Consider the following 10,800-nt stretch of genomic DNA (forward strand, 5'->3'; position numbering starts at 1 on the left):
ATTGTCGTTAAACATGACAGCATATAAATTAAAAATTTTTTTTAATGTTTTTATCGGGAATAAAGCGAAATACACTTATATATCTACTGTTTCCTTATATGTATAATGAATATTTCAATATCAAAGAGAATATTTGTTAATTATAAAGATACCATTGAACTTGGGATTTAGATTATTTTCGATTCATGTCTTCTAGTTTAGAAAGTTTAGCTAAGATTTCAAATAATAATGATTTAGAAATAATAAAGGCTTATTTCCCTAACGATCATCACTTTGATTTAATGAAACGTAAAGGTATTTTCCCATATGACTACTTAGATTCAGAAGAATGTCTCAACGAAACACAATTACGTGATCGTTCACATTTCTTTAATAAATTATCAAATGAATCATGAAGTACAACATTTAATTGAATTGAATTGAATTGAATAAGAATTAATTCTCCCTATTAATACTTAATCTAATTCAATTACAATTAACTTTTCCTTTCTTTCACGTACTTTGTATTCTAATTCTTAGACACGGCCTAATACCTATCTAACTATTTGTGTACAGCATACGTATAAACATGTGTATATATCTACGCTTGTGTGTGCGCTCACTCCCAAAAAATGTTGAACTAACTATATGTGTGGGTGTGTGCTACTTTACTCTGAAATTGTAATTTAAAAATGTACGTGGGTAAGGTGTGTGTGCATACGAATTTTGTTTTTTCTTCTATGAAAAACTCACCTCGCTCAGACCTTCGGATTGGTACCAAATCGTTGTGCGGAGCTGAAAGTAAAAAAAGAAAAACAAACAACATATGCAGAACAATGGAATTTTTGTCCTGTTACAGGTCTTCGGCCGATTAGCCGTGGCCACGGCTAATCCTATGCACAAATGTCTTTCGCTATTAGTTTTGCGTATCGGTTAAATGCATGTGCAAACTAAAACTCGAAACCTGCTACTAAAACTCGAAATAATAAAAAAATTGCGAACAACAAAATTAAATCAAATTAGAATTAAATAAAAAATATTTACAAAATAACCGCGAAAACAAGACAGTAGACGTGCTGAGTGGATATTAATTAAAATAAATAAATTTAATAAAAATTAAAAGTGGACCCGAAAAGTGATAGTTATGAATTCAAAAAAAATTTAGAAAAATTCAAAAAAATTATTGTTTGTGAATAAATTTTTTGTGAGTGGCTCATACGCATACAAATAATTATGCCTGTTAAGAGCTGGGTACGAATACTCAAAAATTAGTGTGCCTGTCGACAAATCTAGTAATATGCTAAATGTGAAATTAAGGTAAGAAAAATCAAAGAAAAGCTTATAGGAATTAAATTATAGAACTAATAATAAAAATTAACAAATTCATACATTTCATAAAAATTCAAAATTTCCAATAACCTTTTTTTTCAAAACATAAAAAAAACAAGTAATGGTTGTACGGCCTAATATACTAAATATAAATTCAAGCTGTGGTGAGTAAAAAATATTCAAATTGGCAAGCGCGGTCCCAGTGAGTCACGCTTAACGTCTCTCGCTCTCAGATTTTTCAGTGATAGATTAGTGGTGTGGTAGGTTTCTGTGTAGTGAATAAATGTTGGAGTATGTGGCCGATGGTGCTGTGCTCTAACTATGTTGCTAGCTACGTGGGTGGTTGTGCCAGCTGATGCAACCCGTTGCCAAAATTTGTTGTGTTGTGAATATACAAGTGTTTTATATTACCTCTTGTTGGTTTCGTGTAAAATGTATGGTGTTGCGTGTTTTCCGTTATATGTTTGAGCTCGGATGTAGCTATGCTGGAAGTTTTCTGACTGAGTTAAGTGTGAGTGTTTGTTTGTGTTGGTCGCTTCTGGCGCTAATCCATATGGACGCTTTTGGCCAATATATCCCTTGTGGTTAGTGTGGTTGCCCAAGGAGAATTAATCCTTTCGTTTTAGTTAATGTATGACTGTGTGTTGTTGGTGTTAGTTGTTATTTTTCGTGTTTCCGCGTGTTTGGCGGAAAAGAACCAAATATGTTTGCGTGATTTTAAAATATGTCGCGTCCATCGGCTGCCTTCGTGATCTGAAAGGTACGAAGATACATTTTAAGCAATTTTAGATATTTAGTTCAACAATATTTTTTTTTGTCGTGAATTTTTAGATAATTCCTAAAGATATTATTTCTCTTTTTCTAAAATCATACCTTAACAAAGAACGCGTTTGGATAATTATAATTTTTCTTTTTTTCTTTCTTCGGTTCGCCAAATAACCCTTTGGCTACATTCATACCTAGCCATATATGTAAGTACATACATGCGAATAAATGATTAGGTGCGAATCTACGATCTACTCCCGAATATTTTATAATTCTGTGGATTTAGAGTTAAGTTAAACGAACTTTGAAAAAAAACTAATAAATTAATATTTCCAAATTATTAAAAAAAAAGGGGATAAACAAAGGCATTTGAAATGAAATAAAAAGATGAAAATGTTTAATCAATAAAAGAAGAAAAGGTTTAAACAATAAATAAATAATTAAATATTCACAGAAATGCAAATACTAAAGAAAATGGACTTTGGATGAGACTTCTAAATTGATAATTCAACAATTATTTTAATTAGAATATAAAAATTTTTAAACTGATATTTATTCGAAAAACCTTCTTCAAAAAAACCACCCACAGCCCTAACTCTAGTCACAATACATACATATAAATAACCGACTTACCAGTAAACTTGCTGCTGATCGTATTTTCCTCGCCCTTTGGTGGCGCTCACCTTGCGCTGGTGATCTCTCTATGGAGGATTCCCTAGTTCCAGTCACTTCACTAGTTTTATTAAATTAATTTTTCTTTTTTTACGGTCGCGTTTACTTTCGAGTCAAACCGCACTTTATAATAAAACTCACGCGCACCAACACTTTATGGTGAAAAACGCACTTCAAAGACAAACTTTTCACTTCACTTTTGGCACTGCACTAAAGACCGCGACTTTTCAATTTTGATTGCGGCCGATCAGCGGTATCCATTTTTATACCCTATTTGGCCTTGCGGCATTTACTTCCCCGTATGGCACGAATAGCCTGCCTGCCTTGGTCAAACCAATACGCGATCGACCCATTCGCGGCGCGTATACACATATGTGCAAGCAACAGTTCAACTCACTCACACAATCAAACATCGGCTTTGGTAATATCGTAAAGTTGAGAAGGAGATTTGGTTAGCGGTTGCTTACACATCTGTTCATATACCCGCTGGCGTGTCGTCAGAGAAATCCTCAAAGGCTGTCGTTACAGGCTCGCATCCGCCGATGGCATCATGGAGCGTGTGCGTAAAAAAATTCATAACGCAGCCTTGAGTTGGTTTGTAAGTCCAGTGCCCACGTGTGGCCTCGACACACGATATAAAGCCGAGCTTCTAGTTCGCTTCTCGCCTAATCTTTTTTTCCTACAACATGTACTACACTAACATAACTTTACTAGGACATCAAAAATAATAAATACATTATCTAAAAAAAATAACTGGGTTTTTAAGCAAAAATTATCCTAGGGTAACACAGATGGGCCTCTTAATGCTATATCACAGGTTACTCTAAAACTATATCACAGATTGAGGAAAAAGTTTAGTCAAGTTGCAAGTGCATAAATGGATTAATATGTCAAGTCGGAAATGTAAAATCAAATTAGAAGGTCAAGTCGAAGGTGTATAATTACACTAGTAGGTCAATAGACCTAAAATAATTGAATAAATAGTCGCCCAAAAATAAATAAAATGCAAGTCAATTTATTAGAAGTCAAGTTTTCAGGTATAAGGTGGATAATAAATAACATGTAACATTCAACATTTACTAACATCATGCCACAAATATTAACATGGTATACCCCGATTCTGTTTCCGCTAACATCACCGAGTTCATACATAGAGTTACCTATTACTTTCAATATTACGCATTTTACTTCTTTTGGGGCGAGTTTCGCATTATAATTGCCTATTTGTGAACTCTGTTTAAAATTTCGGCGGTATACCACTTGTCCTATTTTAAACGTCACATCCCTACTTCTAGTATTATATACCTATTTACTTCGCTCGTGGGCCAAACTCAGCTCTTTCATTATGTTATTTCGGATTGACTTAAGTTTGTCGAACGTCACTTCTACCTCACAGTCCACATCCTTGATTCCCCTAATTTCCTATATAATTCATAAGATGCCCCATGTTGCACCATAGGCATACCAAATAACGTGAAATATTGCGAGGTGTTAATCGCCGAATGGATCACCCTCCTTAAAGGAAACGCTGATATGTTTGTCCCAATTCTTTTGATTTTCTCCCACATAAGACCTTACTATTTGCAATATTGACCGATTGACCCTTTCAAGGTAATGGTGTTATATGCATCGTACCATATTTTGCCAAAAATGATGTGAACATTTCTGACACAAATTGTTTGCCATTGTCAGAGTGTACATACTCTGGTACTCCAAATATATGAAAAACATCCCTTTCAAGAACCTTCACTAATTCTGCTGAGTTTGTCCTACGCATTGGTTTCAAAAACACAAACTTAGAAAAATTATCTAGACACACGAACACATAGACATTTCCATCACAAGTACGTGGGTATGGACCCATAAAATCATTGAATAAACGTTGAAAATGGCGTTCAGTAAAGTGTTGCTTTCCCATCTTTGGTTTGTTGAACGCGTTTTGGGTTTAACTACCTTTGCAAATGGGTGCCTTTAGTGGGGGTGTTGCGCTTTGCACTCACCGGCGTCACCCCAAATCTTCGACTGGTAGGTATTTCTTGCACCCTCCCTCCCTCATAGAGGGGCGGAGCCTCCTCTTGGTGGCACCTGGTAACGCTTCGACGGCGAATTTGAGCGGCGACCTCCCCCCCTTAACCCTAGCTTCCTTTCTTTTTCCCACAATCTTCCTCCGCATCTCCCCTAGGCCTTAAAAATCGGCTGGATCAAAGTGTTATACGACCAGTGCCGAGGATTAACCTGGCTGGGGGCCCATAAATAGCCAAGTCGCTAACGGAGTCCATCGAATACCGGGCGACCTTAGATGCTATTTAAGCCTTACCCGGACATCGCGGATCTCTGTCCGGGTGGACCTTTCCCCTTCTCCGCTACTCGTGGGTTTTAGTATGGAGAATAAAATTTTTGATGGAAAAAATAATGAGGGCGGCTCTTCTAGCAAGAAATCGACAGGAGCTTGCTCCGCAAAGGTTACAGCTCAGCCGGGCTTCAAGAAAGAGAGAATTCCTCAGAGGTTCGCTGCCGCAGCGGCAGCCAGACAGAAAAGGGCCGAGAGATTATCCGGTCCAAGTAGTCCGAGGGCCAGTACCTCTCATGTAGGGGGTACTGACCAGGAGGCCATCAATGCCGCTACCGTCCCTCTCTGGCCCCTACCAGCAGGCCTTCCACCTAGCGACAAGCGTCTGGTGGGTCGATTCCTGGGGGTCATAGGGAAGTGGGTGGGGTGGGCTATAGGGCCAAAGGCGAATCTAGGCAGGGTAGGGCTGAGATATCCCCTCACGACCAAGGGCTAGGGCCTGAATTCCATTGGCGCCAGGAGTACAACCCGGGTCTACCGACCAAGAACTGGAAGGTGGCCAGCGTGGAGAAATCTGATCGCGCCACGATGCAGATAGTCCTGTTGCTCGACAGCGCTAGCATAGAAGCGCTGAAAAAGCAGGACTTCAAAGTAAGCTACGGCTTGAAATTTAAGCCTTAAGGTTTATAAGGCTGATTTCGAAGCCTTGGTCAACCTTCATTCTCGCAAGGATGTGGTTGAACCAGTGAAGACGAGATGGAGGTAGATGAGGGCGAGGAAGGTAGTGGCTACGCTTCGTCAGGTTCGGGTGGAAGCTTGGCTCTCAGGAGGTTGTACTCTGAGAGTCATCTTCTTGGGGATGGCCACTCGGATGCGACGCTCACGGGTCCTCCAAATTAACCTGTATCATTGTAAAGCAGCATCAGCTGCACTCCTACTGCACCTGTCATCAGGTGCGGTAGACATCGTACTAGTCCAGGAGCCGTGGATCACTGGCAATATGATCTGCCGCCTGCGGACGCCAGCGTCTCATGGAGAGTTATAAAGGAGCTCTCCTTTTCTAATTATAGATATATAAGCTTTTCTATATCGCAGGCACACACAAGTCCTAAGTACATACAAAATATTAGAAGAATGAACTGGGGCTACTATAAGAAGATAATAGGTAAAAAGCTATCTGGGGAGGTGCGAGCCCCAGAGAGCGTGGAGGAGCTGAATGTGATTTCAGTCAAAAATATAGGAATGCTTTAGATAGGGCTTGCCCGACTAAAAAGGTTATGGAAACTCACAAACCACCCTGGTGGTCGTACGATCTTGATAAGCTTAGGAAGTCATGTAGCGCGGCCTTTAGTAAAGCCAAGCATGACGGGCATGAATCCTCATGGGCTGCTTATAAAACGAAAATAAATATATATAAAAAAGCTATCCGAAATGAAAAGCGATCCTCCTGGAGGGATTTCTGCGGCAAGATTGAATCCACGTCCGCGGCCTCCCACTTAAGGAAGGTGCTATCGAAATCTCCAACTCAGCTAAGTTACGTCCAAAAGCCGGATGGGCACTGGACGGACTCCAGCGCTGAAACCATAAACTTGCTTATGGATACACACTTCCCAGCAAGCGCGGGCGTGTCTTCAAATATTGTTAACGGAGGGTCACCTAATGATAAGCTAATAAGCGAAACCACGGATAATAAAAGGATTGATTGGGCTTTACAGACCTTCAAGCCCTATAAATCGACGGGGCCGGATGGAATTTCTCCGGCTCAGCTACAGTATACTGCCGAACTTATAAGGCCCTGGATAAAAGGGATGTTTATAGGTTGTCTAAGGCTCAATTACGCACCAGCATCATGGAGAGAAATCAACGTGGTCTTTATCCCCAAGGCAGGAAAGCCTCCCACTCTAAACCAAATGATTAAAGGCATATAAGCTTATCTTCTTTTCTGCTTAAAGAACTCGAAAGACTCCTAGAGGACTACATCAGGAGGAGGATTGAGCCATCGCTTTTTTCGCAAAGCTCAACATGTCTACATGAAGGGCAGGTCAACTGACACGGCCTTGTACTCACTGGTATCCGTTATCGAAAGGTCACTTGACCTCAAGGAATACACACTGATGGGATTTCTGGATATAGCGGGTGCCTTCAATAACCTTTTCCCGCAGGCCATCACCTCGGCGCTGACCGATCTGGAGGTTGACGCGTGCCTGGTGGAGTTTATATACAATCTTCTTACGCGTAGGCAGATTAAAACTGAGCTAGGTGGATGCGTGATCCGCAGACTGGTCGGCAGAGGCAGGGCGGCGTTCTCTCCGCTACTTTGGGTGGTTACCGTCAATGAACTACTACACCTCATGGAGGCAGAAGGTCACCAAATGATCGCGTATGCAGGTGACATCTGCGTCACCATGTGGGGGAAGTTTCCGCAAACTCTTTGCAACCTAATTGAAGAGGCACTATCCAAAATTTCGCACTGGGCCACAGCCACATGTTTCGAAGCCATTCCGGATAAAACCGAGCTTGTCCTCTTCACGAGGAAGTACAAAGTACCAAATCTAACACTGCCAATAATTGGGGGTACATTATTAGCGTTTAGCGATCAAGTCAAGTATTTGGGAATCATTCTAGATAGGAAGCTATTATGGAGTGACCATATAGTGGAGCGATCCAAGAAGGCAGCAACAGCGCTGTTCACCTGCTAGAGGGCAATTGGTACCTCCTGGGGATTCTGTCTGATTGTTCGCCCGATTCTTCTTTATGGTGCCTTGGTCTGGCGGATTCTCCCCTAAGGTGGCCTAATTGATTTACACTGCCATTGTGCGCCCGATTCTTCTTTATGGTGCCTTGGCCTAGTGGCCTGCACTAGCTAAAAGTACCTATCTTAAAATGCTTAAAAAAATGCAACGGAGTTCGGAGCTCGGGTCAAACGGATCTAGGGGACACCCAACAATCCTGGACACGAACGGCCCAGTCCCAATACCAGTACGCACTGACTACTGCACGCCAAAGAACGTCTTCGTACTATACTTCATACTATAGTATATATATACCATCGCAACAAGACTGGAATACCAGACAACCTACGGTACCGGATGCCATCAACATCTTCACGGATGGTTCTAAGCTTGACGGGAAGTTGGGAGCAGGCCTCATTTCACCGGACCTGGGTCTAGAGGTATCTTTTCGCCTACCAGATCACTGTAGTGTTTACCAAGCGGAAATGCTGGCAATACACAGGGCTGTGAATCATCTCGGGTCTATGCCTAAGGATGGTATGCCGCAGATCTCTTAACGAGATGGCCCAGCACTTCAGTATCAGCCTTATATGGGTACCTGGGCACAGGGATATTGAAGGCAACTGCAGAGCAGACGAGCTGGCCAGAAGAGGAACCACCGATCATATCCTTCCGGGAAATGATTCGGTATGTATACCCATGGCCACTTTCAGGCTTCGTGTGAACACAAGCACTATACGAATTGGAAATGGACTATGGTCAGGCATATCATCGTGTGAGACATCCAGGCTAACCTGGCCCTCATATGACAAGGGGCGCACAAGAGCGCTTCTGATTTTAAACAATCCAGTTCTATCTTTCCTGATAAGGGTTCTAACAGGCATTGTTTAATAGGCACGCATGGTGCTAGAATGGGGGTAACGACCTTGGATTATTGTCGCAGCTGCAGATGTACAGAAGAGGAGGAGAGTGTCCAGCACCTTCTCTGTCATTGTCCAGCGCTTGGTAGGCGTAGGTTGGCCATCCTAAGTAAACCTTTTCTACATGACCTTGCTGGGGTCTCTAGCTATAAAGTGAAGGCTCTAGCAAAATACTTAAATTCGAAGAAGTGGTTTGACCCGCTTTAGCCAGGATAGGGGTCCTCTTTGAGACCGTATAGGGTATTACAATGGGCCCATTGGTGGCCTAAGTAGTGATCTGTTACCATGTGTCTAGCTCAGCCCTCGCAACCTAACCTAATGTAACCTTTGCAAATATCACAACTTTTAACATAATTTTGTACGTCGGCCACAAGTGCTGGCCAATAGTATCTTTCCCTTATACGCGTGGGGGTTTTATGTATGACCCCATGTCCTGCAGAAGATGAGCAATGCGACGCTTCCACCAACCCCGAACGAAGTTCAGTCGGTACTCAGAGTTTCCAGGCATGGTCTCCTTGAAGCCCCTCCACCCTGTCAAATTGCGTCCGTCTATAAACATTCCCGATACACTGAGTTCAGGTAATTTGTCTTTGTTTGATGTCACCGTGTCTATAAGTTCGTGGTATTCAGTCGATATAAAATATGGTGAATTGGCATCTATATCCATCATTCTGTCACTTACTTCCAGCTCCTTCATATCGACCCCGAATAAAGCATCCGGCACTACATTTTGGGTACCTTTGCGGTCAAATTTATAGCCTTATAGTTTTGCGGATGTCAAAATTATAGCCTTATAGTTTTAAACTCCACCTTGCCAGTCGACCCGAAAGGTCCTTTTGACCCATCAACCACTTCAAGCTGGCATGATCGGTGATCACTGTGAAGGGCAATTCCTCAATATAGGGCCGGAATTTCTTTATACTCAGGACCGCTGCATAACACTCTAATTCTGTAATACTATAGTTGCGCTGTGCCTTATTTAGTTTCGCGGATACATAGGCAACCGGTCGTTCGTTTCCGTCATCGTGTAGTTGGAAAAGTACACCCCCAACTCCTTCAGGTGAGGCATCATACTACACATAAAAGTGCTTTTCGAAATCCGGATGGATTAACACCGGTGCAGATATAAGTTTTTGCTTTAAGCAATCGAATGCTTGAATCGCTTTGTCCGTAATTCTAAAAAGCTTTTATCTTGTCTTTAGTGAGGCAGTCGTGCAGTGGTGTTGCAATTGTCGCGTAATGCTGTAAGAATTTATGGTAGCAGCCTGACATCCCTAGGAACCTTCTGAGTTGCTTCGGTATTCGGGGTTCGGGGAAGTCTCGCTGCCACCTTACTAAGATCTGTACGGATACACCCGTCTCCTACAACATACCCTAAATAACGTACTTCTTTAAAGCAAAATTTGCTCTTTTCGACGTTTATCGTCAATTTGGCATCACGAAGATATTTAGCTACACGGGACAACAAATCTAAATGAGCTGAAAATTTGTCTGAACAGACATGGAGATCATCCAAATAAACGAACACGGATTCACGAAGAGAAGCGAGGATGACCTTGTCCATTAATCGACAAATTCGCTGCGCCGCGTTGCACAGTCCAAAAGGCATGACTGTGAAATGGTACAAAAAGCATGATACAGTGAAAGCAGTTTTCTCCCTGGACTTTCGCTCTAAAGGTATCTGCCAAAACGCGTCTTTCAAATCTAATGCAGATATGTAGCTGGTATTCTGAAGCCGACTTAGAATACCATCTATGTGGGGGAGTGGGTAGGCATCCTTGATTGTGCGTTCATTTAACTTACGGGTGTCCAAACATAACCCGTTTTTAGTTCCTTTAATAACCAATGACACGGGTGAATCCCAACAGCTGTCACTTTCTTCGATGACACCCATTTCAAACATTCTGTCCAGATCTGCGAATATCAATTTTTGTATTGCCGGAGAAATAGGGTAGTGGCGCTACTTTACCGGAAGGTGTTTATCCGTCACTTCGATTATGTGCTCCTCTACGTCGGTCTTACCCAACCCAAGTACTGCAAATGAAGGATACTGTGCTTTCACGCGATCCAAAGCTACAGCTTCTTCGGGACTCAATTCATGCTGCACCGCATC

The sequence above is a fragment of the Eurosta solidaginis genome, chromosome 1, assembly GCF_040869045.1.
Source record: "Eurosta solidaginis isolate ZX-2024a chromosome 1, ASM4086904v1, whole genome shotgun sequence".
Lineage (NCBI taxonomy): Eukaryota > Metazoa > Arthropoda > Insecta > Diptera > Tephritidae > Eurosta > Eurosta solidaginis.